Consider the following 10,263-nt stretch of genomic DNA (forward strand, 5'->3'; position numbering starts at 1 on the left):
TGAAGTTCTTGGGCAATATTTTTAGTTATCTTTCTGTGCTAAATAATATTTTTGACAAATTTAATGGTTGTTTAACAAGTTATTGCACATCAGATACACTTTATCCATCTGCTTCCCACAGCATTGTTTCATGTAATATATTACTAGCCTGCATCTATATGCATAAAGATACAATTCTTCACATATTTAGTGGTGCACATAATTCTGGCAAGTAAAATAGCAGAATTATCCTGGTATTAATTCTAAAAATTATTCTAAAAATGTCTCCTATATAATGAGCTGGAGTCAATTGGTCTGTTGTAACAAGCTACGTGATGACAGGATAAACAACTTAAAGTAACTCCAAAGTGTTTTATGACTTTGTAGACTCATCTGATTATTTTTCCTAAAAGACAAAACCAAAACAACCTACACAAACAACAACAACAAAAAAACAACCCCAAACCACATTGTTTAAAATGAAAAATAATTAAAAACCCCCCAAACCAAGGAAAACAAGGTGAAAGCCTATGTCATGACACAAGTTCCCAGCTTACTTTTAAGATTATACCACAGTGTTATTAAATTCACTGGCTTAATTTCTTAGAATTGAAGAGTAGAATTAGGTCCTAGGAAATTAAAAATAAGTCAATTTTTAATAGTTTTTCTGGGTTTTTTTATATTATGTTGAGATTGTTAGGTTTAGTCAGTCTATCACACTATAAAAGTAATCCCAATATCTTCTCCTTAATTTATTCAATTGCCTGTTTGACCCTTAGCTCCCTCTGATCACAGTGACAAGAACTGATCTGTATTTCATTGGATGTGTCCACCCCGGCTCATTTGGTGTGGTTTTGGAAGACACAACTGTGTCATTCAGCTGTTTGCTGTGGGAAGGTGACGCTGGTTTATGTGGCAAGGAGTAAATGACATACAGGAATATAAAGATCCTGGAAGAGTGTGGTGGCTACAGGCTGCTCACAGCCGAAAACTGTGTTATCCAAATACTCTCCCTGATTCTGTGAATGCTGCCAGTGCTGTATTGCAGTGATGGGCATGAGTGCTCAGATACCTCCTGGGTCAGGGAATGTCAATATGAGCTATCCTGGGAACTCCCGGAGCAGTGGGAGCTGAAATTTTGACTGGGAGCTTTGGGTGTTTACATAACAGAAATAATTAATAGGGGAATATGGCGGGCAAGACTTGAAGCTTATTTAAATCCAAGGAATCAGAGGAGATCTGGTGTGGGTAAGCAGGAAAGAACAGCATTATGATAATCCTTTGTAACAGAATGCAAGGATAGTGGTCCACAACTATTTCTGAATTAAACGAGCTTAAATACAAATGCTTTTTCTCTCATGCATATAGATGGCATCCTGTAAATGCAATAGATGTGGACTGCAAAACCTGTCACAACAAAAATGTAAACACTCTTCCACTCTTCCTTTGGATGCTGCTCCACTCAAACTGTTCTTGTGCAAGGCTGCTGCTGGAGGAGACAAACAAGCACTTCTTAAAGAACTTGAGCCAAACACGGGTTTGTTTCTGGGGATCCCTGGAACAAAGCCATCCCACAACACCTCTTGCTGCTGCCCGTTTAATTTGAACAAATCTTTTGCTCACAGGCAGATTTTCACTCTCACTTGTGGAAGTCTGCTTTCCACAACACATGTTCTGCTGGGAATGTAGAGAACACCCGGGAGCAGTGATGCAAATAGAGCACCTGCGGGGAAAACAGGAGCCAGAGAATTCAAGGGACGCATTGCTAAGTCACATTCCACTCAGCAGGTAAGTTCATCCAGTTTTTCTCCAAGTCAGAGCAAGTTATGTATAACATTCTCATTCTTCTCTTTAAACTACCTTATTAAAACACTTTAGGTGTTAAAAAAGAAAAGTATCCTTCTCTGTTTAAATATATGTATGTTAGTACAGCTTTTTTTGTGATTAAGCACATTTTGAAGAGTAAGTTTTTTGAACTCCATGAAGCAAAGCCTGTTTAACACACAGTGAGAAAAAACAGGTCAGAAAAGGAGACCTTGAAGTATTTTTTCCTTATTGGAGATGTCTATAAATATAAATTCATAAAGGAAATTCCCTCACACTATCTAGCTGCTAAACTTGATCTGATGCAATTGAAGCCTTCTTTTTGTTTTCCACTGGAAAGTTTATTCACTAGGCAATGACTTACACATCATGTGCCATGACATCTCCATTTTGTGACGATTCTGAGGATCAGGAAATCAAGGGATCGTAGTTTTAAGGAGAGAAAAAGCTACTTTAGAAGCTGAAATATTCTGAAGTAGTCACTCGAGATGCAATTTGTCGTTGCGTAGTTCTTAGTTCACGTGTTGCCTGTTACGCACACTGCAAACAGCCATGAAACACTTCTGTCCTGGACAAGTTTATGCCTGACTAGAGGAAGTCTCGTCCTCTGTGCCTCAGTTAAATGGAAGAGTGGCAGCTGTCACCTGTTGCAAAATGCCAGCTCACCTGGCTTCTGGAGGTGCTGCCCGGAGTAAAACCCAGCCACGGAAAGCAGCTAAGGGCAAGGGAGGTGATCATGATTTTTGTGAGGTTTAAAGTGGAAATTGAGGAAGCATTCCAGAGAAGTGAGAGCTCAGGGTCTCTGTGTCCAGTGGACAAGCCTGTATATGACCCAACTCTGCTCATGGATTTTGGGTGGCCCCAGTTTGCTGTTGCTGGTGTAGTGCTGGTGTGAGGGGCTGTGTGGAAAAGCTGAGACCAGTTATTGAAAACAGGACGACAGAAAAGTGCTCAGGGGGCCTGTCTGGCTTACATAGCACAACTATTGTGCCCTGGCTCCCGTAGGTGCTAATTCTCTCGGCAAACTTACAAAAATAAAACCCTGAAAAGGCTCATCCATGCTGAGAACAGCAACTTCATTCAGTGGGAGAAGGAAGCTTAGCTCTAGGAACTGAATGCTCAACACTGCAGGCATTGCTGTCTTCCCCGGGGCTGTCCAGAAAGCCCTGCAGCCAGTGCCTGTGGTGTGAGGGGGATGCAGCTGTGCTGGAATAAACACATCACAAATGCCTGTCCCAGCTCTGTGCAGGACACAAGTCTAAGGTGATCATTTGCTCTTGGAGTGGATGAAAAAGGCCTGCCTATCCCAGCAGGACATATTTCCTCCTGCAGGACTGGAAAAGTAAAATCCATAAAGAAGACAGTCTCGCTTAAGGATGCTCTGGAATAAATTCATGTGAGGTGCTAGAGCCTCATCCCTCCCTCAGTCACCTCTCAGGGTCTGTTCTTGCCAGGAATACCGGGAAGGGGCTCAAACAGGGAGATTTTTTGGGGTTTGGGGGGCTGAGGTAGTGAGGTCGTGGTGGTTGCGGGAAGCTGCTGTGCCGGGGCGGTGCTGTCCCCGCTCGGGGCTGTGCCCAGGCAGCAGGGAACCATCCGAGGGCTTCCCACGAGAGGGCAGCATGTGCCCCAGCAGAGACATCCCGCTGAAATCCCCGCTGGCAGGCAGCGAGGGGCTTTGGATGAGGCTTCTGCAGCAGGACCCCTAAACCAGGCAGACGGCTGGACCCGGGGCTTCGGGACCTCGGCAGCTCTAGGGCCCCGCCACTGCCTCTCAGCAGTTGTTTCGGAGTGATTTGTAAATCACTTGTATTTTGAGTTAATCTGCTTTTACAAAATGCAAATGTAGGACCTAGAGGGACTCGTGCTGCTGGGCCAGGTGTTGGTGACACTTCAGGTTGCAGTGGGAAGAGACCTGAACGGAGTTCTGACCATTGGTCAAGGCTGTTCCCCCGTCTCTTCCAAATTACTGGTGAGGAAATGTGTGGGTTGAAAGTTGTTGATTTCCAGGCAGAATAAACCTCAAAGGAAGCTGGAGGAAATGGGCCATGAATATGTGAGTTCAGTTGCTGTTATATACTTCGAGAACAGCGAGCAATTCTGGCACTCTGCCTGGCCCCATCACTCTGGTGACTCAGTTCTTACAGATGTCAATAATGGACTTCGAACATTTGTCTTTGAAAGTGAAATTGTGTGTGCAGTAGTCAGCTACTGATTTCCTACATCATTTGGTTGCTCAGCTTGATCACAGCTTGGCTCCTGTCAGTGGCTGGACAGATGACCCTGCAGTAAGTTGTACCCAAGGTAAGGCAGAAACACCTCGAAGTGCTGTGTGCCTCGTCGTTCCTGCTCTCCTGGGGCAGCTGCCTTCCTTTTGGGGCCTAGTGTGAGCTCCAGCGTCCTTCGGTTGCCCAGACTTGAAGGTGGAGGTGTTTAACCAACAGGGCAAACACAACCTCTGTGTTAGGAGAGCCACATTGAAGCCCTGTTGATGATTCTGTACGTGAGCAAATATTAGCCCTGGGTATTCAGTAACATTTCTGACTAAATCTTACCCGGCAGGAGCTGCTGCAGCACTGCAGGGGCTGTGGCAGGAGGCTACAACGGGTGCTCACTTCTGCTTGAGGCACTTGAGAGCCCTGGAGTCTTGACTCCATAAAATAAACATAAGGGCTCCACGGAGGTGAGAGATCCTGTGTTTGAATAACACTGCGGTGACCCTCGGTCTAATGCTGATGTAAATAATATTTTTATTTTAAATGGACACTGTAAATATCTTGGGTTCTGATTTGGATTTATCTCAAAGTTCCAAAATAAAGGTATTTTGATGCGTTCGATGAATTAAGGATTTGAGTGTTTCAAATGCCAAAATTTATATATCTTTAACTTATATAACTTACTTAACTTATATAACCTGAGTTCATTGAATATTAGTCTGTTGTGAAACCAGATCAATTTCAGACTTGATATACAAGACAAGCTACCCCTTTCCCTTCTCCTCTGAAGGAAAGGTGCAAAGCTGTCCTAGATCCAAGCTCCATAAGAAGGTGGAAATATTTGTCAAATGAAATCCTTCTGTGAATACTCCTTTAACTGGTAGTGGCAGAAAAGGTTCACAGTCAGTCTTTTAAAGAGCATAGTAAGAATGTTGTTCCTAGGTGAATCCCACCTTGGCATGAGTTGAAATAAGCACCTGTCCTTGGGGCTTTTGCAAAAGACCTGGGAAAATCCAGTTTTGCTCAGCTCACTTGCTTACTGCATCACTGGAGTTTGTTATTTTTGCCACAATCACCTGGTAAACTGGGTAAGCCACAGAGGAACCCTTCAAAAGGCAGTTCTGTTTCAGAGCTGACCTGAATCCATCCTGCTCCAGAGACAGAGTGATCTTACCTTTTTTTTTTTTTTTTTTTTTTTTTTTTTTTTTTTTTTTTTGGGCAAGGTTTTAAATTATGTTCTGAGATTTGTCTTCTCCAATGAGGTAAATTCCACAGAGTTTTTGAGGACTTCCCCCTCCCTCTCCCCAAGTACTGCTATTTAGGAATCACACCACTCCAAAGCATCTGGAATGAGAAATGCCTCTGCAGCAGATTCATACTTGGCCAGAGGGAAGTTCTTTGGCTAGAAAGCCAGAAAAAGCAGAAGGCTTTTAAAGGGTTTGCCTTACTCCTTTCAGGACTAAGAGTTCCTCCCTGTGGCAGGGAGCTTTCAGATACCTGTGCCAGCCCTAAACTTGTCACCCAAACACAGGAGATGTAGAAGACCCTTTCTGCTGTATAAACTGCCTAACTTTCCTGCTCCTGCTCAGACTGCCTTGGTTTGCTCTCATTCCCAACTCAAGTTTCAGCAATTGCTTCAGTCCTGTCGATGTGTGGAGAGGGCAGAGCACTGAGTCTGTGGCCTCACACACTCCACAGCTTCCATCTTTTATCCTACAGCCAGCGTGCATTTCACACTGATGAAGATGTGGGGTTATGGAAAAGAAAACCTTGGGTATTATCACCTTGGCTAACAGGATCCCAGTGGAAAATGATTGTGACGTATTCTTCTCCTGGTCCATCATGGGCATCTGCTCATGGCACCATTTGTTTCTGAGAATGATTTATTGGTTTGAGAAGAAAGTAAAAGGGAGAAAATGACAACCAGTGTTCCATGCTTGCAACAATCAAGGGGTAGCTATTTAAAACTTCTTGCTGCCAAGTTTAGGTTAGGGAACTACTTCCATGACTGCAGCTAGGCACAGATGTCATTGTGGGCACCAAGTATCCTCACTGTATCTCCACTAATGCTCAAGGTGTTGACTCAAGGAAAAAAATGTGGCCAGCTGCCTTATGATTAATTAGCCACACAGATGTAAAAGCAAACACAGATGTCCCACGTATCCAAGGGAAATGTATATCTATTGCACAGGACTTTGTGTGCACACTGATATTTTATGTACTGATGAGCTACTTTTCACCATGCTGGGAAGGAGAAATTTTGTAATTCACATTCACAAAAGCATTTAAGCAGGCTCTTAAGTGAGTTGGTGAATAGAAATGGATTGTTGTATTGGATCATTTAGACCAAGACTTGACTCCTTTGTATCCAGACATCACTGGCTGCTGGCATGACTGGGCTTCGACCCTGAGTGCTGTGCACAGCCTTTGTCCCTTAGACAGAAGAAAGGGCAAAAATTACTAATGAGACAAGGAAAATATGGGTGAAAACAATAGCACATCTCTGTTGGGAAAACTGGGTGCTGTTCCTGCTCCTGCATGGCTGTTTCTCTGTGTCTCTTGTTAGGTGGCATTAGCCCAGTGGCTAATGACAGTGAGAGCATCCTGCAGCTCCCTGGATGTGGGGAGCCCATAATCCCTTTGTTAGGGACAGCTGGGAACTATTTCAAGAAGAAAACAGGAGCAGGCTCAACAAGATTCTGCCCGTGGGGTGGTTGCTGTTCAGAGGGTTGGGTACCACCTCTGGTTTTTACAGTTTCTTGTCAAGCTCTGCTTTGTCCAGGTGCTCCGAGCCGGGCCTGGGCAGAGGCACTGAATGCATCAATTCCACAACAGCATTCTTGGCTCTAGGATGAGCCAGGAAATCCCAGTCCCATTTCTTGATCCTACCTGTGATATTTTTCACTGCAGAACCCAGCAGTGAGCCTGTGTCTCCTGTGTCTCCTGCCCTCTCCTACCCCTCAGAGTCAGCATTTCAGCCCACCGGCCCCTGCTTTTCCAGAGCAACAGGTTTCCAGTTATTTCTTAGCAGTTCCTGCTGGACTGACATAGAACCTGATGGGAAGAAGAGCAGCGCCCTCTTCCTCCTGGCTTTCAGAGCTCAGAAATCCCGAGCAGCAGAGGCATTCCAGCGTGTCCTGCCTTGCTCCTCCTTGCTCTCCAGATGTAAGGCTTCTGGAAAGTTAGAAAGGAGTCAGAAAACTGTGTTTGTGTAGTGTGAAGTGACTCGCCCTGCTTTAGCCTTAACAAGATCCCTCCTATATATTTAATGACCTGAATGTAAAATTTATGGCTTGGAATGCCCCAGCAGCCAAGAAAGCCTTTAGCACACAAGCTGCCTTTTGCAGGATGGGATAAGTGAAATCCCCTGAGGTTTGGGAAGTCTGAGTGATGTAGTTATGGTTGGCACTTTGAACATATGTGTAGGCTACTTCAAAACAAATATTTGAAGTTCAACTCTAATATACATCTGGGAGGGTGAGAACTAACATGTATTAATGTTTCTTTAAATTAATCATTTTGAAAATTTTACACTGAAATAATTTTGCTGTTGCACATAATAAACAGAGGTTGGTGTGGGTACACGCTGGAGAGAAACATCACCTGCCCTCCATGCACACCATTTCTCCTGTTTTGAAGAAAACCAGCCCTTCTCATGTTTCAGCCTCTTTAAAGAAGGGAAAAGAAAGATAAGGAAGCTCTTGCAAGACTTGCCATTTTAATCTCTTGTTTTGACATGTGCAGCTTTTGTGTTGCTGAAACTCTTGTTCACTTGTTGCCTCTGTCTATGAAAAGAACCAGACAGATAAATTCATTTCAGTCTCCTGGGGGAAGCCATGCAATGTCTGATTCCTCTCCCAGTGTCATCTCTGCCTTTGTGCTTGATGTCACCAGCTCAGGCACTGCACAGAACATGCACAGGGGAAGGAGGCTGGAGTTGCACCCCGGATAAATAGGGAGAGATGCCCTGGGAATTGTTGTCTCCATGAAATGCCCATGATGGGGCCCAGATCCCAGCCCAGGAGCTCCTTTCCCTTGGTCAGCACTGGAAGCACAAAGGTGGGTGTGGAGTTACTGGACAAAATGGGCTACATTTCTCAGGAATCTCATCCTGACTCTGCCTTTGTATGTTAGAAAATTTCTCCAGCTCTATCCATAGTCTTTGTCTTGCTACAAATGATAATTAAGTAACTGTGTAAATCCAATATTTTTAGAAAAGACTGGTTTGTAGTCTCCAAATTATTCCAGTTATTTTCCTGCATATGCTAGAACTGACCCTTACTAAAGCACTGATGGACAGAAAGCTTATTTTAATACATCAATTATTGTGATTTCATTTTCTTAAGCTCTTCGTGGTCTTTTCTCTGGAAATGGATTCTCTAAAATTTTCTTTCTGCGCTGAGTAAATTATTCCTTTTGGACCTACTGCCTGCCTCTGTTTCTGTTAAATTATACCACTCTGTCCTTTCTTCAGAGTTTTCTGGGGCATCTCTGCATTTCTTCAGGATATGGCAACCACTAACAAATCACTTCTTTTTAGGGAAAGATGAGAAATCAAAGAAAAGGAGGGGGAAAAAAAAGAAAAATAAAAAAAGGACCGACCCACTTCCTGCGTAGCCTGCTGCTGCTTTCCTCTTCATCGGGAGAGGAGATGGAATGGGGGTGTGAACCAAAGTCCGCAGCTCCTCTTCCCTCACGCTGATTTAAGCTGCAGGCGTGACTGGGGACTGAGCCAGTACAAGGCGGCTGTAAATAGGGGTATAACCATCACAGGTAAGGCAAATTGCATTTGGAAGGCAGGGCCGCTGTGGCCTTGTCTGCCCTGTAGCGTGGCCGATAAGCTTATCAGAGTTGCGCATCCTCTCCCCGCCCTCCGAGGGCACCGGCGCTGCCCTGTGGTGCTGCCTTCCCTGTCCCCAGCTGTGACGGCAAAGGGCACGCTGGAAAGGCCGGGGAAAGCACCACGGCCCTCTGTTTGCCCTGTGCGGTGGGTTTGGGCACCGAGGACTTTGCCGGGCCAGCAGAAAAGCTCTGGGGAAGATGCCCCGGGCACGGGACAGAGCCCATTCCAAACCTGTGACAGCTCTGCTGGCACCTGCCAGAGCCACCAGCCCGCGGTGTCCTGCAGCCTGCGCCTGTCCGTGCTGGCACCTCGGCTCTCTGGCACAGCCAGCCCCTCCTGGAGGGCAGGGCCGGGCCCAGGCTGGAGGGGGTTTCTCCATCACAGCCCTGTGAAACCTCTTCCTTTTGACACTGGAATTGAGTTTGTGTGGAGGTGCAGAGGAACATTCCGTGCTGCTCTGGAGGCAGCAAAGAGCGAGAGAAGTGGTTTTGTCCCTCGGAGCTTTTCTTCAGTAAGGGACAGTGGTCATGCACAGGCTTGGCTCCGGTGAGTGGATGGGAATTTTTCTGAAATGTGCCCCTATTTAGATACATTGTATGGGAAGGGGGAGAAATACCACCAGCTAATCTGTTGCAAACAAATGATTCAACCACTTAACCAGCTTAACCCCTGGATTTGAGCTGTCCAAACTGAGCCCCTCCTTCAGTGTGGATGCTGCAAAATTTAAGCAGATGATTTACTGCTTCTTCCCCTTTCCTCTTTCTCAGGATTAAATATCAAGAGAGGAATTAGGCTTTTATCTCATTTGTTACTCCTGAGCATTGAGCAGATTTTCCTCAGAGCTGTTGGCATGAAGTGCATTTATAACATACAGCAGAAGTGAAATTGCAGGGCTCAGATGTAATGCTTGTGTGCTGAATGGAAACACAGGCTGCAGCCTTGGAGCTGCAGTGTGAGGGGGCTTTTCATGCTCCACCTGTGCTTGCAGCTTTACTCTTCTTGAAATAAGCCAGAGCTGACTGGGCATTTGTTAATACACTGGGCAGAGTGCTGCTACTTCATGAAGCTTTTATATCAAAAATTCCCTCCTGGTTTCAGTGTCAGCCCTTTTGCTTCCTCCTTGCCTTTGGGAGAGTGTGGATGCAGTCGTATATCTTTATTTAATCATCTGGAAAAGTGCCAAATATGTCCCAAGGTGAAAAATAAGGTGCTTTTACCCTCCCAGCCATGGAACAATGGTCCTGTCATGTAATGAGCTGAGTCAGCATGGGGATTAAAAATTATACCCCCTTTGGACTGTCAGCTGTGTTATCATTCTGCAGGCCGACACACTCACTGAGCTGGGCTGGCTCATGTGTTGTGGCCTTTATGTGAGGCTGGGAAATAATGTGCTCGGGTTTT

General features: G+C 45.2%; 1 long non-coding RNA gene across 1 annotated transcript; it reads left to right on the forward strand.

Moving 5' to 3' along the window:
- The first annotated feature begins 1,616 nt into the window (after positions 1-1,616).
- On the forward strand, positions 1,617-8,832 carry LOC136292186 (uncharacterized). Its single transcript, XR_010721848.1, has 3 exons — positions 1,617-1,767; positions 7,914-8,078; positions 8,560-8,832. It is a non-coding gene; the product is annotated as an uncharacterized lncRNA (long non-coding RNA).
- Positions 8,833-10,263: the final 1,431 nt, after the last annotated feature.

This window comes from Chamaea fasciata, unplaced genomic scaffold (assembly GCF_029207755.1).
Source record: "Chamaea fasciata isolate MVZ Bird 193981 ecotype frontalis unplaced genomic scaffold, bChaFas1.0.hap1 SCAF_7, whole genome shotgun sequence".
Lineage (NCBI taxonomy): Eukaryota > Metazoa > Chordata > Aves > Passeriformes > Sylviidae > Chamaea > Chamaea fasciata.